Raw genomic sequence first — 12,395 nt, 5'->3', positions numbered from 1 at the left:
CTCCTCACTAGGCGTCTGGATCTTAAAGTGGAGTAGTCCTTGGGTTATTTTGGGCTTTATGATTGTATATATATATGTACCTATGTACTTAGCTTGCTCTCCAAGAAACTTGATTATTTTGTTCCTCATAAAGGTTACGGGAGAGCTAGGGACTTATTTCTGTATTTTGGGTGTTGGGATACTTATGTATATATATATGTAAATATTCTTCGGCTAGCCTTGGCTTCGCAGGCTGAGTCAGGAGCTAGTTTCACTGTATTCTTGGCCTTCTTTTATTCTTTTGCTTATTCATATCTGTAATCTTCAGGTTTCTTCGCACGCAAGTTATTCCGTTCCGGAGCATTGCGCTTTTTATTTTACGAATTTTGTTTTATCCATTTTTCAAGACTCTTAGTTTATTATATTCTTTCTACTATTATATGTATGTATCTTATTTTAGCAGTTGTAGCGCCTCGCCACCTCTGTTTTACATCCTAGGTGTAAAGCTCTGTGTGGTAGGGTGTTACATTATGGTATCAGAGCAGTTCGTTCCTATAGAGCCTCAAGGACGGATTGATTATGCCTCTGAGTATACTCTGGGTGTCTATACATGTTATTTAGGGTATCTAATTGATATATGTGGCATGAATGCTCATGAGCATGTATCTGGGACTTTGAAATACTGGACTTAAGATATTGAGACTGATCACCTTAATATCACTTGTTTGGTATGAACAGGAACCAAATGGCGTCTTGTGGGCGCGGTTGTGAGTTTAATCGAGGTCGAGGACGAAGAGTTAATGAGGTAACCATACCGGTAGATAGTTTGACCGATATCGTGTCCGCGATGACGAGTGTTGTTGCTGCTATTGGTGCTATTACTGCTGCGACCATCTGAGTGATGGATGGGATGGAACCACAAGTTGGAACTGGCAATGATGGTGGTAATGAATATGAAGGTGGACATAATGTTCCGAATACAGGGGTACCAATGGGTTATCCGGAGCAAGTTAACACAGGTCAGGCAACGGGAGAAAGCTCAAAGAGGACTGAGGTAGCAAGGAGTAATCGCTGGGAACCCTTCACAAAGAAAAAGGGATATATTACACCTAGGAGCCAAATTTTCAAAAAGAATCATTTTGTCACTTCACATTTCCAGCGCCGGAATAACGACCGAGGGAACGACAACCGTCCGGATCCGAATTCAGAAGGGCAAACTAGTACCAAACCGGATGACTTAAGGTGCCCAAGATGCAAGAAGTACCATCCAAACAGACCATGCAGGGCTGGATTAGGCGTATGTTACAAGTGCGGGAAGTCCGGGCATATAGCTCGAGACTGTCCACACAAGAAACGCCGGGTTGCAGTCGAATCTGATTTTCATATCCGAGGTAACCATGAACTAGCAGTTGAGTTTTTAACTACCTTGCGTATCATTAATATATGTAACATCCATTTATGAAGCATGACAAGTTTTTATGATCGTGGAGTCCGAGTCGATGGTTAGTCGAAGACTATTAGTTGTTAAGGTGGAGCGATACCTAGCTAACTTAGATGAGTGACTAGGTTCTTAAAGGATGAGAATCAGAATGATGCAGGGGAAGCATGGTGGATTATACCTAAGAAATTGGAACTATCGAGAGCTATGCGGAGTTACCGTTTGAAATCCAGTGACGTTAAGACTTCGAGGAAGAGGAATATAGTGGATCCAACCTTTAGTTGTTAATTAATCAAGAGACGAGTCAAGGTAAGATCGAATTCCTATATGAGAGAGAGTTCTCGAGACCGTCCTTGGAGATGTACCAGAATTCCCACCATAGAGAGAACATGAGTTTGCGATAGACTTAATGCCGAAAGCCGGATCAGTGTTGATTGCACCACAAGTGAAGACATCATTATAATCAGTAGAACTCAGGACCGGGTGAAGGGAGTACTGGAAGAGAGAATCGTCCAACTAAGTGTTTTCTTGCGAGAGTGCGCAAACTAATCTTCACGACTTAATCTAATCTTTCTCTTATAGCTTACATTGAAAGCTCTATCTTGAATCTTTTCTTGTAAGAGCCCAATTCATCATTCTTCCGATTTTGTTCCTCACTCGTATAAACCTTGTCTCTTTTAAATTAAACTTGGACTCATCCTAATATAATCATGTAATCTTTGAATCTTAGAGACCTACGGTATGTAGAGTTGCTCTCTTGTGGAAACTCGCGTCCCTTTAAAGCCAACTAGAACCTATTTAATTTGACATACCTTATTCTTCTAATCAAGCTTTGATTCGAATTTCTTCCCTGAGATGCGATTGGGTTTCTTTTCTTGTGTATTCCGTTAGTTCTATACAACTCCGGTCAACTGTATGCTAGACTTTCTTTTGAATTCTTGTGAACACCGTTCATGTTACTCGTTCATCTCTTGAACATAACATCTCTTCGAAAAATCAACTCGTATTGGATCTTGCGACGCACATAACTCTTAGATGCAACTATTAGAGTGTCAATCCTTTAAAGCAAGACTTTTGAACATGAAAATGAATCAGCAACTTTCCTAGGAAATCTAGAGCCTTAATCTTTGCTAATCGTATCGCTCATGACTAAATAGATGCAATGAGGTGTACCATGTGAATGAAATACCAGGATACGATGAAAGCCTTCGAGCCATAGAAAGAAGATTGATATTTATGCCAATACAAGTATCACTTGAACCTAATGAACCATTTAAGGAATTGCTACGATGCATTATTGGAGGACTTAAGATGCATGCTGAAGTGATAGCGTGAGATCGTAGTAGACGCCCTAAGCAAGAAGTTCCCAAGGGATTCTTGGACATTAATTTCAAAAGAGGAAATGTTAGATGAGTTAAAGTTCTGAGTTGGAGAATGAGAGTGTGTAGTGGAAGTGTCGGGCTAAATCCATTACCAATTTACAACGTGGTATTGATGAGATACGGTACGCGTAACGAGACAATAAGAAGCTGCCAAAGATGTCAAAGTCTGGTAAACAAAAGGGAATTTAGAAGAGATTTATATGCCCAATGCCGAAATAGAGATCGTAGAGTCAAGGACTTAAGGAATGCAATAATGGTGATAAGGAGCTACTAAGAGTACTGAAGCCGGTTGAATCAAGAAGATGCCAAGAGAGGATTATGTGTCGAAATCGGAAGTTGAAATGAGAAACTATTGTCCAAAGCTTACAAGAGAGGATTTTCGAAGTTACTTTGAGATTTCTAAAACGTATCGCGAATCCAAGAAGATATTTTGAGCCGCCAGAAGTGAAGAACGAAGTGACAATCTATGTGATTACATGTTCGACGCATAAAAAAGAAAAGAGAGACCACCAGAAGACGTGCGAAAGGCTACAACCGTCAAGAGTTCTACATTAAAAGTAAAAGAGAATAGGTATCGATCTCGTAATAGGTTGCCGAAGTCTAGGACAAAAGGTGATGCTGTTAGGAAATCGTGGATCAAGTGAGCAAGTCCAGTTTGCCTATGGGAGCAAATTACTTATTGGAGATAGTAATAAGACTATACATCAGGGAGAAGGTGAGACTTCACAGTATGCTAAACACCTTTGTATTGATCGGAAACTGAAACATCGAATGTCTTAATTCCTGAATTTGATAGCCGAGACAACGGAGAAAAAGTTACGCAAATTTGAGTTAGGATTCTCATTATGAAAGCCGACAAAAAGGGTTAGGCAGATCTGAGAAGAATATTTCTCAAGTTGGAAAGAAGAGGATACCTATTTCTGAAGATTACTTTAACAAACTAGAATCGGATGAGCAATCAAAAACTAAGAAGTTAAACCCCACTAAGTTAGCCGTTTCAATTTTTAGAGAGTATTGATGACCAGTGGTGTATAGGATTGCTTTGTCACCACACCTTTCGAACCTGCATGATGTGTTTCACGTATCACAGCTTCGTAAATATACTTTTGATCCTAGCCATGTCCTAGATCCGGAATCAATTCAAGTGAGAGAAGATCTTACGCTTCCAGTAACTCCGGTTAGAATTGATGATACCAGCATTAAGCGTTTACGCGCGAAAGAGTTTCTTTGGAGAAAGTAGCTTGGAGTCAGGCTGGTATTGAAGAACATACTTGGGAGCTTGAGTCAGAGATGCGGAAGGACTACCCACACCTCTTTTCAGGTAACTCACTCTGAATTTTGAGAACAAAATTTCTAATTAGGTGGGTAAGATGTAAACCTCGCTAAAATTGGTAAATAATTAGTCAATAAATTGAATTTTAATTAGGAAAATTAAAAATGCAAAATTAATATCAAAATAGGATAGAGCTCCTCAAAACGAGAATTTTAATACCATTTTCGAAAAATTCGGCCCGAGATTGGGCCAAACGGGCCGAACCGGGCCCATGGGTCCAACTAACAATCAAATTAAATGGGGGTGAAGTTCATTCTCTCCCCTGGCAGCATGCAAAAACAGTGGAAGTGGAAAAGGGGGAAGAACGAAGGTGAGACTCCAAACCCTCACCAAATTATTAAATCCACATAACTTCTCGCTCTGAGCTGCGATCGTCATACCGTGTGCGGCTACGCCTCTGCGGCGTCGAGCTCTATAAAGCCCATAACATTGTAAGGTAAGGAAGCCACGTTTTTTTCTCAATTTTCTCATTTTCAGTTCTGAATTTATTGGGCTTTGGTGTTGAGATTTTGTATAATTTGGTGTTTTAGGTTCGATTTAGCTTGCGGGGCTTATTGGGCGTGAGTTGCTATGTGTGTGGGAATGGTAAGAACAACCTAAACCCCAATCAATTTTGATTTTATTATGAAGAAGCTGAATTTGGAGCATATATGTGTATTAGGTGTGAATTAAGTTTATATACATGTGTTGGAATTGAAAAGTGAGCGCTTGGAGGCTTGGTGGCGATTAAAGCTAAGATTATAGCTGGGTTCTTTGAGCTTGAGGGGCTGTTTTGTAGCTTGTGAGGCTGCCTTGGATTGAATAAAGTGATCGGCCAAGGTATGGTTTAGGTTTCGCGCATTTAACATTTAAGGTATTGTGAAAACTTAGGCTAGAGAACCATAGGTTAAGTTTGTAAGACCCAGAATCTTTGAAAAGTCTTTTTATGATCAAGTCTCAAATCATATAGTTATTTATAGCCTTAATTTCAGAGATTATTTTATTAAGGATAATTAAGGCAAGTTTGATTTATTGAACTTGAGATAAGTTATGATTATTATCCAATTTTATAACTATTAGATTATTTTCTATATTTAAAGTATAAGGTTGATAGTTATGAAAATAATAAGGATTTTATATGATTTGGATTAGATAAGTAATATTTTAAATATTATTACTGCTATTTTGGAAAATGAAGAAATTAAGTATATTATTTCTAATTTTTAGATTTGGGCATTTTATTGAAAATAATTTGCAAAACGGAGGAGCAAATAGTATTTCTATACATTAATTTTGTTGGATCAGAATTTATTTCTAATTTCTATATTATCCCTATTTTTAAGTGAAATTACTAAAATGTCCCTAACCCTAATTTTCAAAATGATGAAACCCTAACCCGGAAACCATAACCCACGAGCCGGTTTCCTCACAACTGCTGCAGCCCCTCCCTTCTAACAGTAGCCGCCCTTGTTTCCCCTTCCTAACAAAACATACGGCACAAAGAAAGAAACAGAAAGAAAGAGGAATCTGAGGGGGAGTAGAGGAGATCGGAGAAGAAAGGGGGAAGGTGGCCACGTTGCTGCCGCTACCCAATCTGCGCTGCCATCGCTGTCCGTCCATGGAGCCATGTGGCGCGCCTCTGTCACCGAGAGGAGGGAGAAGGCGCGATGCTGAGGAGTAGCACCCAGTCCCTGTCGCGTCGCGTCGCACGCAAGAGGGTCACCGGGGGAGAGCAACGCCGAAGAGAGAGAGAGAGGCCGAACGTAGGGCCTTCGTCGTCACTCGCGCCGCTGACTAGCTCGCCGCCGCTGTTGTGGTGTTCGCGCCACCGCTTCTATCCTTGCCGTCATCGTCAACATCAGTGGAAGAGAGAGAGAGATCGCATCGGAGACTGGAGAGATGTGGTCTGAGCTGCTGCTGCCTCCGTCGCGACTGGTTCGCCGGCACCACTGCTGGGGGTCGTCGCCGGTCTACGCGCCGCCGTTGTGCTCCTTGCTGCAATACCGCCGCTGTGTGCTGGCGAGAGGGAAGCCGCCGGGTCATACAGAGGAGAGGAGGCATAACCGCGCCCAGCCACCGCCGTTTCTGCCGCCAAGAAACCCCGTTGTGCCTCTGGTTGCCGGGAAACGGTGTGGTTACTGCAGGAGGTCGCCGCCGGAGCTGCTGCTCCATTCTTCTGGTAAGGGTTTTAATTGAGGTTTCTGCCTTTCTGGATTTCGAGAAGGTTTTAATGCTGCGTGGTTTTTATAGTTGATCCATCAGAGCTTCTGGCCGCCGCCGGAGCTGTTGCCGGGCTCGTCCGATATCGCAGCTGCTTCGTTTCGCTAGTTCAGTAAGTATTTATGTTTCGGTTATTACGAACGTGATTGGGAGCTGAGGTTTTGGTTGCCGTCAGCTCAGGTTGAGGCAGAAAGGACTCTGTGAGGCGTTTGGGTTATGGAATTGCGTTTTGAGGTAGGTGCGCTTTCCAAAAACTATAGTTTATTATTGGAATTATTACATATGGGTACTGATGTGAGATATTGTGTATTTGGTGATTGTATCTGCCTTACGTATTATTTGATTGACTCGAATGACTATGGATGTTGGTTTGGCTAAATTGTTATGTGGCTTGTGAAATGTAATGTTTGAAGTTGATTCTTTAAAGATTTGAAATGAGTTTAATCCGTTGAGGATTGGTTTCAATCGAGTCAATTATTTTGATGATGTGAAAGATAGAATACTCTTGAAATTCAGCCTGGGTTGCTTTAATTGATTTGGTTTTGATAAATGATTTATTGCTGAACCGATTCTTTAAAGCTTTAGAAATGAGTTAAATCGGTTGATATTGAGTTGATTTTTGAAATGGTTTCCTTGAGATGTGCCACTGAGGCGACTGTTGGATTTAGCTTGCTTTTGAATTGATTTCTGGTTTTGAGCTGTTGAAAAGGAATGAGAAACGGTTTAGTTGGGACCCGAACCGGGTGGCAAAAGTCCAAGTTTTAGGGGAGGTGCTGCCGAAATTTCTATAAAATCTTAGTCTTGTTTGAAAGGTTATTTAAAAGGTTTGGATTTGAGAAATTTTATTATTTGATTTATTAAGAGGATATTTATGCTTTCCAGCTTAATTTATTTGATGAACCTTATACGTTGAGTTCGGCTTATTTAGAATTGAACTATTTTTACCGTTTGAATCACTGAAGGAAATAATGATGCTCTAATATTGATTTCAATATAAAAGAGTTTTTAGTGATTTTTAAAGGAACCTAGACTTTTGATTGAGTAATCAAGTTTGAGGCATTTTGGAAGAGTTGGAAAAATGGGCTCCAAAAAGAAATCTGAAAGCGGTTTTTGGACCAAATGAACTGGTTCGATTTCGAATGAGTTGATTTTTGGACCGGGTTAGAACTTGTGATTTTGTATGGTTCGGTTTCATAATAAATTCAATTTTATTTACTTGAACTGAGAATCTATGATTTTAAGAGTTTCAATGAATTTTTAGGAATTGATGTAAGTTGACCTTCCCCTAAAGACTTGGGACTCTGCCGAGAAACTTTTGTTATGAAATTCCACTGTTGGGTGGGTGATTTTGGATACTTTGAAATAAATCCTTAACTTGCCATGGTTTCGGAAGTTTTGGAAAGAGAATGCCGAGAGTGGCTTTGTTTTAAAAAGGGAACTCACTTTGAGTAAAAGTGGCTTGTGAGTCTAAGATGATTTGAGAAATGAGATCTTTAAAGCCAAGGCTGAAAAGAGTTGAAATTTGATTTCAAAGTGAAATGGCTTGAGAAAAGTGATTTATGGCTTAAATGCCGGTTTATGAATTTGATGATGTTGAGTGGTGGAAGTGCTGTTTTGTTATGGGCCGGAATGGCTGTGTATGATTATGAATATTGGCTGGTTTTGGATTGAACCGTGAGTCGGAATGGCTGTGTATGGTATTGATTTATGGCTGATTACAGAATGAGTTATGGGCCGTATGGCTGACTATGAATTATGAATTTAAGCCGGATGGCTGAGATGGATGTTGATCCATGACTGGGACTGAATGAATATATGCTTGAGATACCTGGGTAGTAGCAAGGGTTGTGGTTCGTCCCACTTGCTCCAGGTCAGAGACTGTGACGCCTGGGTAATAGCGGTAGTATTGGTGACTCCACTCGCTCCAGGTTGAGCTGTTAAACACCCGCCTGGGTAGTAGCCGCAGTAGTGGTTATTCCACTGGCTCTGGGTTGAGCGGGTAGTAGCAATGGGGTTGTAGCTCAAACCTACTTGCTCCGCGATGGGTGTTTCTGTCCATGGTTAGCTACCAGGACGTGTCGGGTTGGCTATATAACCGACAGATGATATCATCAGCCACTAGGGACAGGCATGCATCATATGCATCTATGTGATATTTTTTGGGTGTGCATATTATACTTGGTTTGCCTATGTGATTAATTGCTAATTGTCCTACTTGCAATACCTGTTTGTTTGTGCTTGAACTTCCTATCTGTGTTTGCATCTGGGACTCTGTTGGTGTGTGGTGATTGGTTGATGGATTGGATTGTTTGGGCCTAGGGCCGTGGTTGGAATGAGATGAGCCGATGGTTGATTTCGGTTTTGTGTTTCTGGTTTGGAATAAAATATGAAAGGCTATTTTGTTTCAGCATAGATAAACCGTTTTGAAAGACTTTTGAGTTTTTGAGAATTGAACGGTTCCTCTTTTAGAAAAGATTTCCGACTTTACTTTTATTGTAAACAGTTGTTTTTGAAAAGAGGCATAAGTCGGTTATTAATCACTGGTACGGTTTATCTTCATGTATCCTATTATAGTAATTCCCAAAAACCCTCTACTGAGAACCCTTTCGAGGATGATGTTCTCACCCCCCTACATTTTTCCCCCTTTCAGGATATGGGCGCAGAAGTCACGAAGAGTTTATTTTGTTATTGAGATGCTCTATGTTGCTTTAGATTATTATTTTTGTACCCTCGCCTTTATCTTGATTTATTCTGTAAGAGGGATATGAATTGTATTGGTTAATGTTTGTAATATTATTTATGTATACGTATGTATATATATGGATGTACTCTTTATGAGTTTTTGTAAGTTGTATGGTATCTATGGATGTACGTTATCAAACGAAAGTAATTTTCGGGAGCGGTTTTGCGGTTTAAAGTTCCAAACAGGCTCATATTTTAGTATTAAATAGTATAAATGTCGTCGTAATGTCCGAACTATCAGAGTAGCGCAGCCGGAAGTTTGAGCTTTGGTAGTTAGGGTTTTACATTATGGTATCAGAGCAGTTCTTCCTGTAGAGCCTGAGGAATGGACTGACTATGCTTCAATTGCATACTCTGAGTGTTTGTCATGTATTAGGTCTTGTCGGATGATGAGAATTAGAGCTTTATGCACATGACGATCTATTGATTTAACGCTGTTAGTCTTGCATAGAATAATTCTTGGTATTAAGTTTGGCCGGCTTAATACTAGTGAATTATGTATATGAAAGCACTGATGGGTTATCATGGATGATAAACGAGTTTTGAGTAAAGCGAATCGCGGGTTTTGGGAACGTTGGAAACTATTTCTCGAGGCTATTCAGTTGTGTGTCTTGAATTCTGTTCGAGTCGACCTGTTCTTTCACATCCTAACTTGAAGTTCTTGTTTGCCAATCCTCTTGAAAAGTAGTTGGATTTTCATCTCTATTCCTCTATTCATATGCATTCTTGTTTGATCTTAATTGCATATGCTTGTTTGGAATCCTTGTTGCGTCTATCTTCCTCTGTTTGAGTTCTTTTGATTCCTGTATTCTTTGATATAGCCTTGAACTTGTCTTAATGTGCTGTACCTTTTAAACTCCGGGTTCCGAGTCCATTCTTTGAGAACTTGTTGATTTAGTTTTCCTCTTATTTGACAGTGATTACAGCCAATTTTGAGATTTTTATAAAAGTTGCTGTTGATTAGATATGTACTTATCTATATGTGAAGCTTTGAAGATTTCTTATACAGTTTAACAACTATCTATTTCTAATACCTCGTCTGTACTTTTACTTGTTTATGGAACTGCATTTACTTTAAAATTACAATTTGACTTTCTAGAAATTTTACTATAGTTCCAATGCACATTTTCATTTGATTATGTATTTAGATATTTTTCAAAATTTTGGGAAGAAAGAATTTTCCATTTTTATCCCGATTGAGTTTCGTTTGATAAGCTTTACTTAACTTATTTTCAATTGAGTTGATTTAGCATGCTATATGGTTTATGCCATTGTTGCTCTTTTGAAAGTGTTGGATTCATAGCTTTCTTCCTATAAACGGACTAAATTCTCTATTAAACCTTCCATCTATATGAATGTCATACTTGACCTTATTTTTAAACTAATCTTTACAATTTGTGAACATTACCATTGATCTTGGTTTTTCCAATCTTGTGAATCTCATTCTTATGTGAGTTAGTTTGATTCGTTTCAAAATAGTGCATCGTTTATCCTCTCATTGTCTTTACAAGAGTTTTTAGTCAAAGATTTATCCTTGAGAAGTTACTAATGATTGCGTTGTCTTTTTCTGCGATTTTTGTATTCTTTCGAATCAATTGAAAGTTGGTTTAATGTCTCAAGCCTAGTGGATCTTGTTTTAACTATTTTGATTTAAGATCCTTTCTTGCAAGGCTTGACTCCTTTTTAGCGCATCTTAAATTTCTTACATGTTCTTCTGGGATGGTGATTTCAAGAACACTTTTGGAGTCTTGTTTTGAACCTTTTAAAGGAATTTTGAATTCTCTTTGAAGAAATATTAAACGGAATTTATTTTCTGTTGCTTGATTGAGATTGAAACCATTGTACAATTTTGACGAAATTAATTTAAAGTTGGCATGCGCCATTTTAAATGAGGTTTTGGAAAAGCTCCCTTGTTTAGTGGAAATTGGTTTGTTTGTAACGCACCACCTATTTCCTTACCAGATTGTAAGCAAATTTTTACCTCGGAATTTCTTTTTTAAAAAGAGTTTAATTTTCTCCTTCGTCCTTGCCATGATTTTATACACGCTTGTTTGAATATGAACTTTGGAATTTTTGAACAAGCATTTGATTTCTTTTCTGAGTTTTATGATTGCCTTTGGCTAAGTTGTGCACCTAATTATCTTTTTAAAATATTTAAGGAAATATTTTAGCTTTTAGCCAAACTTGTGTGCACCTTGTTTTTAAAATTCTACATGATCTGTTTCAACATGAAATTGTATTACAGCAAAGCCACGTTATTGCTTTTGTTATTCTCTTGGAGAATGTTTGTTACTTAACCTTTCTTTTAGACTGCGAAGTGGTTTTTCCGCAAGTTTCGGTTCCTTCATGAACAATGTATTCGAAAGTATTTTAATCGTGCTCTTGAGTTCTGTGAGCTTTGTCTTGGGTTTGAAATATTCTCCTCTGTAAACCTTATACTTCTTCGACTCAGCTTGAGTTTGTTTCAAACTGATGCGCTGGTTTTCTTCCTATCGATCCTGTTGAACTTCTTTGATCCAAGGGTTATCTTTGAAGTTGTCAATTGATTTATTTCTAGCAAACTTCATTGCTTGAGCGTCTTTGTTTATGTGAAGATTGGATACATTCTCTTAAATCTATGAGTACTATCCTTGACATTTGGCTCTCCTTTCTAAATCTTGTATCCTTCTGAGTAGACTCAAGAATTGTTTTGATATCACGTGCGACTTGTAGACGTATACATAATGCGATGCGTTAGTTCTTTAAGACGTGATATGTGTATATGGAAGGTGAAGCGGTAGGTGTGTAACGTTATGATGAGTTATGGGTGTTTTGTCCCTTGCAAACGAGCTTGCGGGTGTTAGGCTTATGATTGGCTATGAGGTTGAAAAGTGCTAGACGGAGTTGGAAAGTTGAAGCCTTGAGGTTGATATGAGATTAGTGTGTGGATGTTAAGCACGTCGTTTTAACCGCATCATGTTTATAGCCTTCGATGCCTTGCTTTACTATCACATGTTTGAACCATGTCATCTTTGCTTTGTGAACGCCTATCTTGATTTGCACCCTATTTTGGCACCTCAAGTTTTGTGAGGCATTGAGATCATATGACCTTGTACATTGAGCCTATCTTATAACGTTTGCTTTACAATCACACTCCTGCCTTTGTATCTTTATGCATACGACCATCCAAGTATTTGAAAATCGTATATATGACTATATTTTAAGATATTTTTGCTTCTTCCTTAAATGTGTTCAAGGGTGAACTGTTATGGAATTTCTTTCATTTTGTATCAATTTTCGAGGGCGAAAATTTTTATAAGGTGGGTAGAATGTAAGACCCAGA

General features: G+C 38.9%; 1 pseudogene; it reads left to right on the top strand.

Annotated features, from left to right (window-relative positions):
• The first annotated feature begins 724 nt into the window (after nt 1-724).
• LOC148575926 (uncharacterized) lies at nt 725-2,752 on the top strand (annotated as a pseudogene).
• Nucleotides 2,753-12,395: the final 9,643 nt, after the last annotated feature.

The sequence above is a fragment of the Arachis ipaensis genome, chromosome B1 (assembly GCF_059453495.1).
Source record: "Arachis ipaensis isolate K30076 ecotype BB chromosome B1, ASM5945349v1, whole genome shotgun sequence".
Classification (NCBI taxonomy): Eukaryota; Viridiplantae; Streptophyta; class Magnoliopsida; order Fabales; family Fabaceae; genus Arachis; species Arachis ipaensis.
Note: the sequence above shows the minus strand (reverse complement) of the source record. Positions and strands in the feature narration are given on the sequence as shown.